We start from the raw sequence: 20,598 nt of genomic DNA, 5'->3' as shown, positions 1-20,598 counted from the left end.
CCCAAGCTCAGTCCTAACAAGCACATGACATTGAATTCAGTTCTCCTCAAAACTGTCACCATATACAATGCAGACTAAATTTTCACCTGAAGATAATTCTCTTGCAGAAGAAGGAGAAGATTTTTTCCTATGGATTCTGTTAACATAAGCTCTAGAGAATACCTTAAACTGGTATATTACAGATCCTAGTAGCTTATATCTTACCTCAGGGCAAAAGCATAACAAGGATGTGGGAAGCGGGGGAAGGGCAGCACAATAATTTCTTACAAAACGACACTCAAGACTATTCAAAAATCATGTTTATCGAACTCAAAACTTATTGATACTACCACTTTACCAGAAGTACCTACTACATAAAACATACTTAACTGAGAGAGTATTGTGTGAATGAAACATTATTTTGTTGTCAGCCAGTTAACTTTGTTAAATCACTGTAACATATCGCTAAGCGATATTAACTCATTTTCTGCTATTATTGCGTGGTTATTTTTGCGAGAATACTGGAGCTTGCGCTTGTAAAGGCTGCCTTGCTCCCTCCGTGCTAGTGTGGTGTGTTCCAAGAAACGTCTGTACGGCGTCTTGTGTCAGCAGAAGGCATTGTGTGAATCTCGTTAGATGAAGAGCGCCTCCTTTGGGAATATGGGCAGTTTTCGTGGAAGTGAGCCATTCCACAGCTTTTGAAAGCTAGGCTGCGAACTGGAATCCGTACGTCAGTGTACGCCATGGCTACCCTACAGTCCCCAGGGAATAACTGAGCATGAACATCAAAGAGCAGCACACCACGGCATCATCTGAGCAGTGCGGAAGAATCAGTACCATAGCTCAAAAAATTTGGTTCATTGAATAGAACAGTGTCTCTCTCGACTGTGTTCTTCGTGTGTAACGCTGACCACTGGTGAAGACAGAGTTTTGGCCCAGTACCAACTTCGTGTGTAAAGATGTACGCAAATGCAGGGAGTTACGTGTACTTCTCCCCTGCTTTTTCATCAATTTAGCAACAATTCTGGCCTGTCACTTTGAAAACAGCGTAGAATCGTCCCCTCCACGTAGAGGATTTTGAAATGGGGAGTTTGGAAGGAGCAAGAAAGTTACGGGAATCGGCAGTCAACTACAGTCCACTTACAATATCAGTTCTGTGTGCTGTAGTTCTTGTAATTTTCACCATTCGGTTAAAGCCGAACCCAGTTTTATTGCTCTAAAATGCCGAACTCCAATGGTTGGCTTGATGCTCTGTTGCAACCACCCACCCATTCTTATTTTCTGAATCTGGGTGTCATCCCCTGAAAAATTAAAACCGCTATATTGATAATGCCCGTACTATTCGAACCATATATCAGCCATACATGAGAAACGGGGTATGTAGCAAGGCGGTCATCAAAAATTGCTTAAAATTTTCAATGCTATACAGGGTGTTACAAAAAGGTACGGCCAGACTATCAGGAAACATTCCTCACACACAAATAAAGAAAAGATGTTATGTGGACATGTGTCCGGAAACGCTTAATCGCCATGTTAGAGCTCATTATAGTTTCGTCAGTATGTACTGTACTTCTTCGATTCACCACCAGTTGGCCCAATTGAAGGAAGGTAATGTTGACTTCGGTGCTGGTGTTGGCATGCGACTCATTGCTCTACAGTACTAGCATCAAGCACATCAGTACGTAGCATCAACAGGTTAGTGCTCATCACGAACGTGGTTTTGCAGTCAGTGCAGTGCTTACAAATGCGGAGTTGGCAGATGCCCATTTGATGTATGGATTAGCACGGGACAATAGCCGTGGCGCAGTACGTTTGTATCGAGACAGATTTCCAGAACGACGGTGTCCCGACAGGAAGACGTTCGAAGCAATTGATCGGCGTCTTAGTGAGCACGGAACATTCCAGCTTATGACTCGCGACTGGGGAAGACCCAGAACGACGAGGACACCTGCAATGGACGAGGCAATTCTTCGTGCAGTTGACGATAACCCTAATGTCAGCGTCAGAGAAGTTGCTGATGTACAAGGTAACGTTGACCACGTCACTGTATGGAGAATGCTACGGGAGAACCAGTTGTTTCCGTGCCCTGTACAGCGTGTGCAGGCACTATCAGCAGCTGATTGGCCTCCACGGGTACACTTCTGCGGATGGTTCATCCAACAATGCGTCAATCCTCATTTCAGTGCAAATGTTCTCTTTACGGATGAGGCTTCATTCCAGCATGTGTGGGCTGACGAGAATCCGCACACAATTGTGCAATCACGTCATCAACACAGATTTTCTGTGAACGTTTGGGCAGGCATTGTTGGTGATGTCTTGATTGGGCCCCATGTTCTTCCACCTACGCTCAATGGAGCACGTTATCATGATTTCATACGGGATACTCTACCTGTGCTGCTAATACATGTGCCTTTACAAGTACGACACAACATGTGGTTCATGCACGATGGAGCTCCTGCACATTTCAGTCGAAGTGTTCATACACTTCTCAACAACAGATTCGGTGACCAATGGATTGGTAGAGGCGGACCAGTTCCATGGCCTCCACGCTCTCCTGACCTCAACCCTCTTGACTTTCATTTATGGGGGCATTTGAAAGCTCTTGTCTACGCAACCCCGGAACCAAATATAGAGACTCTTCGTGCTCGTATTGTGGACGGCTGTGATACAATACGCCATTCTCCAGGGCTGCATCAGCGCATCAGGGATTCCATGCGATAGAGGGTGGATGCATGTATCCTCGCTAACGGAGGACATTTTGAACATTTCCTGTAACAAAGTGTTTGAAGTCACGCTGGTACGTTCTGTTGCTGTGTTTTTCCATTCAATGATTAATGTGATTTGAAGAGAAGTAATAAAATGAGCTCTAACATGGAAAGTAAACGTTTCCGTACACATGTCCACATAACATATTTTCTTTCTTTGTGTGTGAGGTATGTTTCCTGAGAGTTTGGCAGTACCTTTTTGTAACACCCTGTATACTAATATAATCAGGTTTCTTCAATCCTATTTTTTTTTCCAAATCATTCGCTGAATCCGAATTTCATGACATAGCTGCTATAGGCATAAATGTGTTGCCCAGTTGTGACTTGTGAAAATTTGTGCCGAACCAGGACTCGAACCCGGATTTACCGTTTATTGCGATCGGTTCTCTTAATCATTTCGGCCTCCCCTGCACGCTCCCCGGCGCGATCCACAGCTCCATATGTCACTGGCCCATTCCTGATAAAGTAGTCTTATATAAGTCTCCCTTTAAGCTCGCAACATCCCGCTCAGGGAAAATATCATGACAGAAGGTATCGAGACCATTTTTTATAAAAGTGACCAGACGTCACGATTTGGCCGGGACAGTTCCGGTTTTTGGAGTCCTCTCCCCCTGTCGCGACCAGGTTCAGCCGGGGCGCCTAAATGTACCAGGTTTTACAAATCAGATCCAAGTATCGGTCATGGGACGTTTCAACATGTAACTTCTCACATTTTTAGCATTGTAAAAGTGTTTTGCGCTTAATTTTCACATCATATCCCAAACCTAACGTAACACATTATAGAATGCGTCTACACGATCTGTCTGCTGACGCGTTCAATCTCGAGACCTTCAATAATACTTGCGCAGAAGTTGGTATTACTGAGCTGGGTTTCTCTAGCGGTTTCGTGATTGTTTTGCTGGCGTGAGCATTATGGCGCGCACGGATTGTAGCAAGCTTCGCAATGCCCAAACGTTACTTCATTTTCAGTTCCGAACTTCAAGAGAAGTAAGTAACGTACTCAGTATCATAAACAGTGTGGTAACACTGCTTTTAATTAACCCTCAAGTACCATAGATCGTCTCTGAAAGGGTAACAAATTTTTCAGTAGCGATATATAACACACCCACGCAAATTGAAGTGGGCTCTTCCCGGTGGATGTGATGCATGGATGCCAGAGCTCTTAGACTGTTACTGCAATTTTTCCCTTATTAACCGGCAACGAAAACAGAGGAATGTTGTAAGTTTAAAGTGTGTTTGTGTGTGTGCATGTCAGTGCCATCATAACTTCGAAACGAAAGGCCGGATTTTAATGCCGTGTATTTATTTGACAGCTGGTTTAATCAGAATGGTTCTTAGCTACGTTCCATAAAAGTTTATACAGCAGTTCAAATTTCACCAGCAAAATTTTAATTAAAAATGTTTTACGCTATCTCCCCTAATAATACGCTATATACTACGATTCATAAGAGCTACATCAAGTTATGTAGTGCCAGATTGTAGAGCTTAACACGTTGCGTGCCAACTACAAGTTATCTCGTACGAACTGGCCACTGGCGCCAACTGCGAGTTAACTCGTACGAAACGAGTTTCTGCATAAAGCCAGGTAACGGAAACATTAGTAGCAAATACGTGTGATTTAAAGGTTTTGGGCGTCAGGAACAGCTATAGCATGTCATCTGAACGTGGTGTAACAGGATTTTTATTTTCCCACTTGGAATGAAATAAGAGAAATGTGCACACAAAATTTCATACAAATATTTTTCTTTCAGACGAAAAATGTATACTGTATGTCACCAATGACAATGGAAACAAAGGTTTCTTTTAATTGTTGATATGTCTTAAAGCAGAAGTTACCAAATTTTTGTCCTAACCTAGTTATTTTTTTGTCTTCCCTTCTTGAAGCATTGAAATTTTTTTTACTATACAGTAGGACATTTGAAAGAGCTACCGCCCCCACCGCTAGTTGTTCTCCTGTCTTTCCACACTGATGCCAACACATGCGAGAGTACAGTCTTTGGCACAGAGCCGTGAGCCCTGTGCTAGTAAATGTTGTCAGCCCTACTGCGTTGCCCCTTCTCCCCCACAGCCCGCGCAGGTGAACTTTTAAAGAAGGTGATTTGGGATTACAGAGAGTGTTATTTTCATATACAGAACTGGTAAGCAGCAAAGAATATGAAATTAAATTCAACTTGTTATTGACACTCTGCGACGCAGCTATAGTGCAAAAATTGTTAGATCTAATCACGTTGGCTACAATGATAATATGAGCACAGCTGACACGCTTAACAATTCTAATGATGCCACCAAGACCCCAACAGCAGTTCTAGGTGGCAAAAAGCTCAAATTCTCGTGTGATTGATAATGAAGCAAATTAAAACACTTTCTAAAGTTAACACAATATACAATGTATTTCATGCGTCAACTTATTAACAATAAAATGGTAATTACCGTTTCACAGTTATATTACCTTAGCTGCCCTGTAAGTGAGAAGTATGTAGCTGTTTATTTTCAACTATGAGCTCCAAATTCGGTTCAAAAAACGTTATCTTTATCCTTAGGACTGGTTCAATTTCCAATCGGTTTTTATAGGCCTATTTTTTTGTCAGGAACACCAGTGTTGAAAAACCTGATTCACGCGTAAGTATCGAATCTAAAGGCATTAAAAATTTCACCGTTAGTTCTGGTAAGACGGGATCTCTTGATGACAAAAAAAACTTTGTGTTCTGCCTTACAGCAGGTCTTGCCATGGGGGAAGCCTCGTCAGAGAGGTCCACCGCATGAGGGTCTAGGGAAGCGATTCCAGTGGTGGTTTCCCGTTGCGTTTCACTGATGATGATGAAATGATAATGAGGACAACACAACACCCAGTCCCTGGGCGGAGAAAATCTCGAACCCGGGCCCCCTGGCGTGACAGACCGCCACGCTGACCACTCACCTATCGGGGCGGACTCTTGATGACAAGATATACAAAAACCTGTCACTCGACAGCACAGTTAACGAGTCAGCATTTGAATCTGACAAATCACAGGATTATAAATTGACTGAAGACAGGTTCCTTATCCATGTTCGGTTGATGTTGATTGAAAGGAAGTATTATTTCAGATTAGTGTCCGTTGTTGAGTCCCAGCAAATGCTCCTTGATAAGAGTTGCAGCATCGTGCCGGAATGAACCTATGTTGTACTCTCTTTGAAATTAGCTTTGTGAGTCCCAGTGTTAGGCCAAATGCAGGACGATCGTCAGTAAAGTAGTATCTTAACGACGCGCAATTCCATTATTTACTAGAATGAGCGCAACTTCTACGTAACATACAACTGTCACATGATTTACTTTAGAAACTAAGTTTTTTAATTAACTTAATATTATTAAAATGTGATTATTTAGTAACGTACGTAATTGTAAACTGTCAATTACGTCAAGTAGATATTTGTGCAACCCGGTATTTTATTTTCGTGTCCCGGTGCCGGGTCACGACCCTTCAGTTGGGGAACACTGTCTAAAAGCATTCTTCCACGCAAAAACTTGGTGTTACTTCTCAAATTAGACAAAACACCACGAGATAACTGCTAAAACGCGATTAACGGTAGCGTCATTTAATAAGTACAAGGACATGCACAACACATCTGGAAAATGTACTTTCTCCTGCTCCAATTCTTTGAGGTGTAAGGAGATATAATTACCATCTGAGCTGAACTTTACACTCTTTACGCCAACTACGAGATAATTCGCAGGCTCTATTTTCACGTCAATAACTGTTTTTGAAAAAATTCTGAGATAGGTGGACTTCAACTGAGATGACGAATCAAACTGAATGAACCGTTTAACATGGATTCGGGGAGCAGTACACTCATTTTGACATTGGCTGTCAACGTGTCAAAAAGATCTAAATTAGAGTTTTCGTGAATGTATGTTTATCTTATACGATTGACCAAACAATGATAATTTCTGTCTTTTGAAGTTGCTCGCTTCAGCACTTACAAAACAGGAAAAAAAAAGGAAATCATAAACAAGTATATTAACTAGAAGAATTGATTTACATAAAAATAAATAAATAAAAAGGCGGTCTGATAGACCCCAACGTATTTGTATTCCTGTAGACATCCATAGATAGTAGAGGGGTTAAATCAAATTTAAGAGAACAAACCTTCATTCACTGTCATTTATTTACTTTGAACACAGGTATCCATTCATTATAAAAAGAGGGAGAACAGACCACGATATCCGTTGCACGAAATGAGGAGGAGTATTTTCTGTTTCCCATGGAGTGAAGTACGACATAGCGTATTACTTGAAAAAGGCCGAACACAAGTCGTCATATACCACAGCCACGCCTTCGAGAAGTTTAGCAGACTTTTTTCGGCAAGTTGTTCCAAGTGACCACAAACTTAAACTAGCTGCAGCGGAAGCCACATGTGCCTTCCATTTAGTACACGAGGACCATAGCTACCGTTCAAGTGACTGTACGTCCGAACTCATCCAGAAGTGCTTCGAGACTAAGTACACCTGTGGCCGTACAAAGTGCAAGTGCAAAGTGTTAACGTGCTTGCTACACATTGTCGAGATGAAATGCTGCGAGAAATGTTTAAAGTGAACTGCATTACTATTCTTTCTGGTGCGTCTAATCATGAAAACATAAAGCTTTTCCCTGTACCTGTTCGATATTTCTTGCATCTTGAAGGCATATGTGTGAAAATTCTCCAGTTTAAAGAGCTGCCTGGTGAAACTGCAGATATTGTTGGAAACTATCTATGTGATATCATCAGAGAATATAATTTCAGTGATAAGATTGTAGCATTCTGCAGGGACAATGCCAACATAAACTTTGGTGGACGGTCTGGAAGAGCGACAAACAATATTTTCCACAAATTCAAAATGTTCAAATGTGTGTTAAATCTTATGGGACTTAATACTAATGTCATCAGTCCCTAAGCCCACACACTACTTAACTTAAATTATCCTAAGGACAAACACACACCCCCATGTCCGAGGGAGAACTCGGACCTCCGCCGGACCAACCGCACAGTCCAAGACTGCAGCGCCTGAGACCGCTCGGCTAATCCCGTGCAGCATTCCACAAATTAAGGGTCGACTTGGTCGAGACATCATTGGTGTAGGATGTGCAGCGCACATAGTGCTTACGAGTGGCGTTTGAAAAGTCTGTGCAAACATAGAAACTACTTGCGTGTTTGGGGTAAACCTCTTTTATTTTTCGACATTGTCTCCTTTTAGACTTATACACTTCGTCCAACACTGTTTTAATTTTTTCATCCCCTCCGAATAATAGGAATTGTCCAAGTCTGCAAAATAGCTATTACTTGCTTCAATCACCTCCTCGTTTGAATAAAATCTTTGTCCAGCCATACATTTCTTCGAATTGTGGAGCAAATAGTAGTCCAAGGGAGCCAAGTCTGGAGAATAGGGAGGATGTGATGAAACGATTTGGAATCCTATTTCTATTAATTTTGCGACAACAGCTGCTGATGTGTGCTGGTGCATTGTCGTGATGGAAAAGGACTTTTTTGCTGTCCAATCGCTGGCATTTTTCTTGCAGTTCGGTTTTCAAACGGTCCAATAGCGATGAATAATATGCACCTGTAATAGTTTTACCCTTTTCCAGATAGTTGATGAGGATTATCCCTTGCGAATCCCAAAAAACAGTCGCCATAACCTTTCCGGCCGAAGGACTGGTCTTCGCCTTTTTTGGTACAGATTCTCCCTTGGTAAACCATTGTTTAGATTGTTGTTTGGTCTCACGAGTATAGTAATGTATCCATGTTTCATCCACAGTGACAAAACGATGCATTAAGTGCTGCGGATACTTCCTGAACAATTGCAAACCATCCTTGCAACACTTAACACAATTGCGTTTTTGGTCAAGTGTGAGCAATCGCGAAACCCATCTTGCGGATAGCTTTCTCATGTCCAAATGTTTATGCGAAATATTATGTACCCGTTCAATCCAGATGCCCACAGCACTAGCAATCTCGCGCACCTTAACTCTTCTGTCATCAGTCACCATATCATGGATTTTATCAATGATTTCTGGAGTCGTAACCTCCACAGGCCGCCTAGAACATTCAACATCACTTGTGCCAATATGGCCACTCCGAAAATTTTGAAACCACTTATAAACTGTTCTAATCGAAGGTGCAGAGTCACTGTAATGCTTATCAAGCTTCTCTTCCAAAGATGCTACTAACTAAACATGACTCGATATGCGCTGGTGGTGCCATCTCTCCGACTTTGCACTGACTTTTCAAACGCCCCTCGTAATGCTATGAAACAGCTGCAGATTGTTTACCAGTCGATCTAGAGTGTGTCACTCACAAGATTTACTTCAACATGCATTCTATGCTTGGTGAAAGCCTATAACAATTTTGTACATTTTTAGACGTAGAGTCCAAACAATTACTTGGAAACAGCAGTACCAGAAGGGTGGTCTTGATGCCAGCCATTGAGAGAGCTTTACGGCTCTGTGGACCACTAAAATCATGTTTTTTAAGTGAAGAAAAATGGCCAAAAATACTAAGGAAATTTTTTGATAGCCCATGCTCTGAAGTCGTCCTTATGCTTTTATATAATTAAGCGTAACTTTTCATGCAGCAGTATTGAAGACAGAAGACCAGCATGTTACGTATGCAGAAGTTGGAGAAGCACTTTATGACTTAAAAGGGAATATGACCGAAAAACGAAAAACCAGATTCGAGCCACTCGTTATAAGAAGTGATTTAAGCAAATTTTAATCTGAGGGGGACATAAACGCTATTAAGTTCACTGAACCCATATGTGAATTTTATGATAGCAGTGCACAATACATTGAGCAGTGGACAAATCGTTGTAATGCCTTTTCGAACTTGAAATAGGTTCTTTTAAATATGTACGGACATGGGCTGAAGTCCAAAAATGCCACAAATCTCTCGTAAACGTATTGCAGAACTGTAACATCGGTGACAATGAATTATTTCAAGAGTGTTTTTAATATGCAGTATTTTGCCTCCCCCAGAAAATAGACAGATGGAACGTAGAAAAAAATGACATTGATATGCGTTGGGTACAGACTTTTCAGCACTTCACATCGAAACATTATTCCTTATGACAATATTTCAAGGATTGTGGAATTTGCCTTGTGTCTTCCAGGTACAAACGCAGCATTGGAGCGTGTGTTTTCTTGGATGAATAAGATATGGACATCTGAGAAAACTCAAATGAAAACAAGATGTTTTATTAACTTTAAATATTTTGGTGCATCATTATTATACAGTAACTGTGAATGTATCTTATGTTTTATATTATATTTGCTATATTGTCTTTTGATGTCTGTTACTTATTTCAGTCAATTATAACAATTGTAGAAAACTGTTGTATTCCGAGTAGTGAGTAGTTAATTCCTTTCCCTGAAATCGTGATGGTGGTGGGGGGGAGTTGGGGTGGGACGGCCTCTCTTGGCCTCCTGTATAGTCACCAATGTTGCTCCCATCTTCGGCTTCCAAAAATATGGTCATCTTATTTTTATCGTCATATGTTCCATCTCAGCTTATGATACTTACATATGATTTACAAATCGGCAGCTGTATGAAATATTATTCCAAATTATTCGCTGAATGCGAATTTCGTGACATGAGCATAGATGTATTACCCAACGGTGACATACGAAAATTTTTGCAGGTCGTGATAAGTGGGAAATCCGGGTTCGAGACCCGATCCAGCACAAACTTTCATACATCACAGTTGGGCAATACATTTATGTCCATTACAGCTTATGTCATGAAATTCGCATCAGTGAATAATTTGGAAAAATATTTCGTACAGCCTACCGATTATCAAATCATACATAACCTACCTTTTTCGTTTACTGGATCATCAACATTAATACAGGACATTTTGCAGACTCAGAGACACTACTAAATACAATACAATCAGGCACACCGCCAAAGATTGCTCGTAACAGACCAGCATTGCCACTGTCTCAACTTTTTACAGCATTATGACGTTACCTACCGCTAGAACTGAGAAACACTCGGTAGGCGTTATTACTCACTCCATGGATCCTGTTATTTCTCTACATGGTATGGAGTAATGTGCTGTGAATATTCCCTCAGTCGGAGCCACTTGCTTTCCTATACTATTATGCCTCCTTAGCACGGTAAAATTCTTACGTTATTGTTAAAAATTGCACATTTATAATAATTGTTGCAGCCCAAAGGAATAACAACAGGTGTTATTTTGTTACAGATTGATTTAACAGTGGAACTTTTCCATCTATTAACTGCCTTCCAATATGAACGAGGACAAGTTGCCTACATAATATTTACGCATGGTAACAGGTACGTGAAGGAAACTCTAGAAACATTGATTATTTTTCGTTTCATTAATCACACGTTCTTAGGGACTAATTTAAATTTTTAAAATTATATTCGTTACATTTACTTTACAACACATCAAGTGCGTCGTGCGATTTGTGAGATTTGCTAGATATGATTTGTAATCTGGTGAAGATGGTGAAAGGACTATTCGGAATACATTCGATTTTCATTACTACATGTAGCAGAATAGAACCATTCAGACACTTTTGTTTGTGACTAATATTGCAATACAGCAGTTGTTCTGTGGGGAATATGCCCCAAGTGTTCGTGGGCCTACACCGCCCAGTACGGTGTACAACTTTAGTAGTTGTATGCACATGATGCATGAGCTTCGGCGTGCTGTTGTTATTATGTTACCCAGATCCCTGGCTACCAGTGACGATATCGCAGTTTGCCAAAACATTTCAACAAATATTTCGAATGCTACCTGTGCCCGTAAGTCCTAATTCGGCGTACAAACTACATTCTTTAGCAGCAGTGGCAGCTGATATGTGCAAGTGAGCTAATGCTCGTAAAACAAAAGGAGAAAGAAAATTGAATTTGAGTTTTAACAAACTTCTTTTGGAACACTTTTCTGTGACTGTATGACACAGAGATGTCACTAGATGTTCTTGATCACTTGTTGCTGTGGTTCATTTTGCTTAAATGGAAAAGAAAGTCAGGAGAAAGCACACATTCCTATTATGTGTGGGAACTGGATATTTGCTCTAATCTCCATCCCTCCCCTGTCTCTGCCCCCCCCCCCTCCTCCCTTTGCCCATCATCTTATCCTGCCCCCTCTCTCTGCCCATCACCTCCTGCTCCCTTTCTCTGCCCATCTTCTCCTCCCTCCTCTCTCCACTCGCCATCTTCTCCTGCCTCCTTTCTATTCTCCAGCCCCCCCTGTCCATCACCTTATCTCCCTTCCTACCTCCCTCATCTTCTGCCCCCCCTCTCCCTCCCTCCCTCCCGCCCTCCCTCCCTCCCTCCCTCCCTTCCTTCCTCCCTCCCTCCCTCCCTCCCTCCCTCCCTCCCTCCCTCCTGCCCTCCCTCCCCATCTTCTCCTACCCCATCTCTCTAGCCATCTCATTGTTTCTACTTTCTATCTCCATTTCCTCCCACCCTCTGTCCATCCCCTCTTCCCCTCTCTCTCTGATCTCGAGGAGCCTTGTTTAATGATATTGCATATTTGCTTCTGTAGTAGTATTGTGATCATAAATTCAAATGCAGTGTCGTGTCAAAATTTCAGAACAATTGGTGAAGAAATTTCACAGATCTACATTTTTGAACAAACAAACATCTACATTATTATTTATGTAGATTTAACGCTAAGTTCACTGTACTGAAGGATTTCAGTGCATGGCAAACAGGTGCTGAAGCAAACATGCTATTTCATTGAAGGCTTCCATTTTTACCTATTTCTGCCAAAAGAGGATTGGAGCAAGATGTGACATTTGAGCACGCCAGCAGAACAGATGAAGGGTACATAAAACTTACTTCTCATTCAGCCAATACTTTTCCCACTACCAAGTTTTGGCTAGTAAAATCCTGTTTGTAAATAAAACATGCATTGTCTGACAATGAAAGTGATGCACCCAGAAGACATGGGTGAATGCCAATGCAACTTTGTACATGTCATACCATTGGCAGGTATGTAAATGATAAGACATACAGTCCTGAGGAGGAAAGTCTTCCCTTTTCATGCTGTCCAGTGTGTATTTCCTGACCAAGGGTTCTGGGTGACTTTTCCAAACTACCCCTCTTCCTAAACCTCTCCAGTTCCTTTCCGTTCACCCCTCTTCCTTCTCCTTCAACCCTTATGTCAGAAGAACAAGTTACTGGCTATTTTTGTAGCTATGTTGTGTCATGAGTAAAAACTCTTGACTCCAGATTCCACGTGGGGTACAGGGGGTAAGTGGCATCCCCCCCCCCCCCCCCACACACACACACACACACACCCTATTCTGGGGTAGAAAATTGACTACCTGGTTCCAAAATATGCAGTTGGTGATGAGGAGACTTGGAGCAGAGGAAGAGGGTGTACAAGATCAAAATAAGTGGAGGAAAATTTTGAAGAGAAAGTAGTGAATACTTGTGTGTTAGTATATTAAAAATTGTGAGCTATTATTATGTTGAAAAAAAGCTTCTAAATTGATGAGATGAAAAATACTTACAAAATTATAAAATTTGCTAAATATGCATAAAAACCTGCAGTGAGATAGTTTACCTTGGGGGAGGGGGTGGGGAGGGGGGTGAGTGAGATGCAGCTTTGACAATTCTGCCAGGGGTACAGGGTCATATAGGACGGCCTTGGTATGGCTCTGCTAGACCAACATTTTGAATCACAATTTCATCATCTATTCTTCACTTGTTATGAATGGAGCTTTCATGTTTTTTTTTTTTTTTTTATTATTGTTACATGGACATCCACTGTTTTCAGCAGGAAGTGCATGTGGTAGCTATAACTTGCCACCCACAAATCAGTAAAACTGATTTGCAGATTTTCAAACCCATTTGTGCTGCATGTTGTTAGCTGGTGTTCACTGCATTGTCTGCTTTCTTGCTGTGCTGTGCCTCATTGCACTAATTTGATGGTGATTTTCTTGTAAATGATTGATGAGTTAGTTGCTGGCACATTAAGGGACTATTCCAGTTCAGAAAAGGCACCTAGTTAGCTGGATAAAATGCCAGAAGATATTGTAGAACATGGTGAAATGATGTGGTGCTGAGAAAATTCAAAGAAATGTTCATACATCTGATTCACAATCTTCCCTCAGAGCTGGAATGCACACCAGTAGGGGACTGCATAGCATCACTACACACAGGTGACATGTATCCAAAAGTAACATCAATAATAGAGTTGTCTTGAACAAAATTCAACACAGCAGTCACAGAACTATTTTCATGGGTAGGAGAAGTAGGCCTTTTAGGATAAATCCAGACAACAGGTTCCCCAGACTTAAGAGTACCAGTAGCAGTTTAAAAAATTCTGAAACAATCACTTACAAGGTAGATTGTAACACATCAATTAGCATACATGCTACATGTCATAAAGAAAAATAAATCAATGGAAAAAGCAACATGGGACATTTCACAGACTTCACAATCCTTCATCAAAACATGCAGTCGATGGAGGGGGGAAAAAAACAGTTTGAAACTGATCTCAGATCTTTGAACTGCACTGTAATTTGTGTAACTAAACACTGGTATAGAGATACTGAAATCCAACATAGTCAAGGGCACATGACCATGCGTTTACATTGGAAAAGAAACACAGTTCAAATCAAGACATGACTTTCATACAATAAGTGAGGATAAACACATTGGAATATCAGCTACTGAATTAACAGGGCATGATAACAACAAGAAATTTATCATTTTTGTGTGTGTATCAATCTCCCAGTGGTAGTGTGTATACTTTTTTCAACAAATTGACAGAAATCTCGATAAAGTCTCAAGTACAGATGTCAACATAATGTTGTGCAGAGACAAAAAAATGACTGCATCGGTAATTGGTCATGTGGCCACAAATTTTGAAGAGAAAAGTGTGATGTAGCTGTAAAAGAAGTTGGATTATCAGACTATATCTGGCAAATAATAAGAGTAAAATCATGTGTAGAAAAATTTCCTGAACTTCTAGCTTTATCAGAAAATAAAATACTGGATGTTTCAAAAGAATTAGCAAACCAAAGCTGAAATGGAGTGTATAGTGAAACCAATGTAAATGTTCTATTTTCTAAATTATCAACATTATTTAAAATAAACTTTGGAAAGACAGCTCCAAAAATACCCACATCAGTATCTATGTTACACAAAAATGTATAGATAACAGCAGGTATTAAGAAGTGCTCCAAATCCTTCAGTACTCCAGTTCTATGACAAAGAGTCATAATGAGCCAGAGTTCTTGAATTTCTACCATAGGGTAAAGAAATTTACATGAAGGTGCCGATTGCTATAAAAAAGTCATTTAATAGTGAAAGAATAAACAATGCAGAGAATAAAAGTAAAGCAATCTGGGATGTCGTAAACAAGAAAACAGGGAGAGGTAAACAAAGGCATAATAACATTCTGATAAAGGAAGGAGATAAAGTAATAAATTATCCATACCACTTAGCAAGCTGTGTGAATGAGCATTTAATGGGTATTAGAGACAAGTTACAGCAAAAATTCCCAAAAACGAGTGTAAAACCTATAAACAGTTATGCACTAAGTACAATGATGTTGCTACCAACGACATAGCATGAAATCAGTAAAACTGTACTAAAACTAAAAACTAAAAGTAAGCAGGCTTAGACAAAGTAACAGTGTGTGCACTGAAACAAAGCATAGAGAGTTTACAAGCTCTCTTAACAAATATAATAAATGAAGCCTTCCCATCAGAGAAATAGCAGATATTTAAAACAGACAAGAGTTGTACAGCTGCCTGAGATAGGTAATTCAGGAGAGGCAGAAAAATTCCAGTCCATTTCCCTGCCATCACCATTCTCAAAAATAACAGAATCAGTTACGAAAGACAGATTAATCAGTTACTTGAATAAATACAACCTTTTAAGTGAATCACAGTTTGATTGCTGACGTAGTAGAAATACAGAATCAGCCATAGTAGAATTCACAAAAGTGATGCTCAATGCTATTAGCAATGAGTGTGTCACTGGTATATTTTTAGATCATTCTACAGTTTTTGATACTGTTGGCCATAAAATTCTGCTAAATAAGCTAGATGCATTAGAAATTAGAAGGTCAGCTTATGATTGATTCTGATCATATACATCAGATACGGTACAAAGAGTACAAATAACACATACTTAAAATAAGTGTAAAATGTAAGTGAAACACTTATCAGAGCCAAAATACATTCATATAAGAGTTTCTCAGCGTAACACGTTAGGACCAGTATTGTTCCTGACATACACCTATGATTCCCAGCTGTGTGGAGTGGCCCATGCAGTTCGAGGCACCATGTCACGGATTGCAGGGGCCATCACAAACATGGATGTGTATGTTGTTCTTAGCATAAGTCAGTTTAAGCAGTGTGTAAGTCTAGGGACCGATGACCTCAGCAATGTGGTCCCTTAGAAATTCACACACACTTGAACATTTTTTTGACTTTCCCATGAGTGTTAACCATAGGAAAGAAATGATCTTTGCTGGTCACAGCAGTTTTATAGTCACTGAGAAAATAAGAGAACTCATTGCAGAGAAAGCAAATGAACTCTTCAAGGAATGTTACAACTTGTCAATAAGCAATAAAGTGGCATTAAACATAAAGAAAACAAATGCTGCGAATTTCAGTTTGAAGAGGGAAACGACTCTATTAAATTAAATCTAGATGGCACCTTTATAGACAGTGTGAAAAATGCAAAATTTCTAGGGAATGAGTATTGATTCTCATTTGAAGTGGTGTGAACACACAAAGATATTTGTAAACAGAATGTCATCAGCATGTTATGACCTCAGAGTATTATCAGCAGGCAGCAAGTGTCTTTTAGTTACATTCGAAGCATAAGTATACTCAGTTCTTAGCTACAGCATTCCCTTCTTGAGATCAAATGCACAAAATATGAACACAGTTTTTCAACTGCAGAAAAGGGCCACAAAAATGAAAGTAAAAACAAAAAAAGGTTATTTGAGCTCATTGTGAAAATATTTTCAAAGCTCTTGGGATTTTATCTGTACCTTAAAAATACATTTACCAAACAGTCATATACATCAAAAATACATTGGTAATTACTGCACTGCATTGTCCATGGCCATGAAACAAAGTCTAGACTGAACTTAACATTTGCCAAGAAAGAATAATTGTAAAACTCAAAACAGCATTCTTGTCTAAGGAATAATAGGAAAGTAAAGAAATTGTTAAAATAAATTTGTTTAAAAAGGCTGTCAAAAAGTGCCTGTAAGCCTAAAATTGTACCCACTGAAGGATTGCTTAGATAACACAGAATAAGGATTTGGTAAAAATTGTAACACAAATGATGATGATAATAATAATAATAATGATAAAATGTCTAACGTTCCATCTACACTTTTACACTATATTTCATCCTTATTTTTTTCAGATTTTCTGGAAAATCCTACTTGCAAAGCTATGTAATGTATAACAACAACATCTTGTCCTCTTCCTGAGGTCAACATCTCACACATTATAGAAAGATGGTGACTCAGTTTTTTTCATGCTAGCATCTGAGAAGTTGCAGTGCACAAAATTGTCCTGACATCAGCTGATAGTGAGTGTAATGTGTGTAGTGTTACAAAACAATGTGTATATAATGTTTGTAGTGTGTGCAGTGACTAGGAGTGAGAAATGAATGAATACTGTAACATTAGCCTTTTTCATTATTAAACAACTTATCCATAAAACAGTTTTGTACACTAGGGGTAAGCCGAATGTGTTGTACCCAATGATTAGTGTGCGAGTTCACTGGGTGTGGTGCCACTGTGCATGTGTGTTTGAGTCAGCCACCCACTGTATTAGTGTGGGCCAGCTGCTGGAGGCCGCCTACTACTACTTCTACTACTGTGTACTTGGTAGTTACATGCATAAATTAATGTGACTTAATTTTCATTTGTGCCTTCATTGAAAAATAAAAGTAATGCAGTGCATAGTGACACCATTAATTTACTGGCAGGTGCTTTTTAGGCTGTAGCTGAGGAAAACTGAAAGAGAACTTTGAAATCCCTGGGCAGGATTGCTGAAGGCACAGCAGCGTAATTGTTGCAGCCACTGGTACACCTGTTTTCTCATTGTCAACATCAACACTTCAGATACTAGTGACACATCTGAGAAAAAACACACACACACACACAGGCACACACACGTGACAGTGGAACTGTTAGTGCACCCAAAGCTTCAGAGAAATAGTGCATTATTTTCTTTTAATTTTTCATTACTGAACTTTTGTTAAAATGTGCGACATCCAGTCAAATTCAAAACTGTAAGTAGTCTTGTACTCTTCCCTGTGCAAGTATAGGTCTACTTGTATCTGCTTCTAATTTCATGTTGATCAACAGCTACCTCCAGGACTGGAAGTTTCATGTTCAAGCTGGATCTGGAATGTCTACCTGCCATATTATCCATGCTGGAGTCCCTCAAGGCTCCTTACTGGGACAGTTAATCTGCATTCCCTACAAATCAAATATGCCACCAGGTCTTCCAGTTTGGATTGCTGTACACACAGATGACATGGTGCTCTTCATGAAGTGCAGAAACAATGCCTTAGCAATGACACATCTGCAACATGCAGCTGACAATCTTGTAGCTTGGGTGTAGCTTCCATTTAATGTGGCTAAACTGCAGGCGATCATTATCACCATGAGAAACGTTCCACCTGCTCTCCAACGATTTACTGTACAAGAAACTCCCCTCCCATGGTCCACAACTGTTTGAGTCTTGGTGTCACTTTCGACCAGCATCTTATGTAGTGGCACCACACTAGCGATGTGTGATGCAGAGCGCTATGATAACTCTAGGATCTCTCCCTGGTGCTGCACTGTTCTTACACACTGCCACCATGTATTGGAATCACCCTCTCCAAATGCCTCGTACTCCCATTTCTGAAATATGCGGCAGCTGTTTGGGGCAGTGCCACCAAAATCCACATCAGGTGCCTACAGACTATTCAAAATAGAGCACTCCAGGCTGCAATTCACGTACCTAGGTAATATCACACATGTGCTGCACCAGCTAGCAGATGTGCAACCACAGCGAGATCGCTACAAGTAGTTGGTGCACCAGTTTTACATCAACTGTGCAACCTCCAACAATGTCAGCATCCTTACCATATCAACAAGCTTCACTGGTTATGAGGAATATGGTAGCCTGACCTTCTGCCTGAATGAAAATTGTTGAACTCTGTGATGATGATGTGCAGGAGACAACACTCTCTCGACCGTTAGCACCTGCCCTGCACCAACACTCTCAACCAACATCAACACACATGAGGACATGTCACACAGCACACCATTCTATGCTACTAGGACATAATGACTCTCAGATGGTAATGTCCACAAGTCAAGCCACGTTCACACATCTCCAACACGCAAGTGGTAGAAAAAGCACTGTGTGTGATGTTGAAGTTATTTAATGTAATGATTTATGTGACACTTTTTTCAAAATAAAAGACTGCCCATGCCTCAGGAAGGACTTCAAATAGGTTAACAACATCAAAAATTTTGGAAGACTCTAGTGATAAAGTGTAAAGTGCTGCAATTATTTTAAATGGTATATAAAAAACTAATGATTGTCACTAACAGAAGAATACTAATCACGGGCCTAAACTCAACCAGATAAAATAACATTGGTTCACAGCAAACAGTGTAGACCTATGACTTAATCTCGCAAAAACTCATATTATATGATTTCAAACAAACAATAATGACCTTTAACAAAGAAGTAAAAATCGATGATCATACATAATGGCATGTAAGTAAAATACACTTCTAATAGGTATGTAATTGTATAAACAGTGTTTACCAAGCAGAAGGAAGCAATGAGAAAGTTGTGTAAAATAGATAGCCATACATCTTCCAGAACCAGTTTTAAGGATGTGTTGAAGTTGTTATACTCACTTCCCAAAACATTTACTCCTTACTGGGTTTTGTTGCTGACAAAAAAACTTCATTTCAGCTGAACTGTGATGCATACAATAACAATAAAAGGCACAAAAATTGTTTTCTTGTAGACTTTGCCTCCTTGTCAAGAAGGGTTATATACTCTTGCCCACAAGTATTGAACAAGCTAGGAGCAAACACAAAGCAAGAAAGTGGAATTCAAACCAGTTGGGAAGAACACCAGACATATGTGTAATCAGCCTCTCTATCTGAAATTATCTGAATATCTACATTCAAAGTTTGGGAAGTTCTGTTACCTACATGGACGGCAGCAGAGATTCTTATAAAACTGCAGCTGTTTAATACACTCCTGGAAATGGAAAAAAGAACACATTGACACCGGTGTGTCAGACCCACCATACTAGCTCCGGACACTGCGAGAGGGCTGTACAAGCAATGATCACACGCACGGCACAGCGGACACACCAGGAACCGCGGTGTTGGCCGTCGAATGGTGCTAGCAGAGCAGCATTTGTGCACCGCCGCCGTCAGTGTCAGCCAGTTTGCCGTGGCATACGGAGCTCCATCGCAGTCTTTAACACTGGTAGCATGCCGCGACAGCGTGGATGTGAACCGTATGGGCAGTTGACGGACTTTGAGCGAGGGCGTATAGTGGGAATGCAGGAGGCCGGGTGGACGTACCGCCGAATTGCTCAACACGTGGGGCGTGAGGTCTCCACAGTACATTGATGTTGTCACCAGTGGTCGGCGGAAGGTGCACGTGCCCGTCGACCTGCGACCGGACCGCAGCGACGCACGGTTGCACGCCAAGACTGTAGGATCCTACGCAGTGCCGTAGGGGACCGCACCGCCACTTCCCAGCAAATTAGGGACACTGTTGCTCCTGGGGTATCGGCGAGGACCATTCGCAACTGTCTCCATGAAGCTGGGCTACGGTCCCGCACACCGTTAGGCCGTCTT

This window comes from Schistocerca serialis, chromosome 4 (assembly GCF_023864345.2).
Source record: "Schistocerca serialis cubense isolate TAMUIC-IGC-003099 chromosome 4, iqSchSeri2.2, whole genome shotgun sequence".
NCBI classification, from domain to species: domain Eukaryota; kingdom Metazoa; phylum Arthropoda; class Insecta; order Orthoptera; family Acrididae; genus Schistocerca; species Schistocerca serialis.
The sequence above is the reverse complement of the archived record's forward strand: the minus strand, read 5'-3'. Positions refer to the sequence as shown.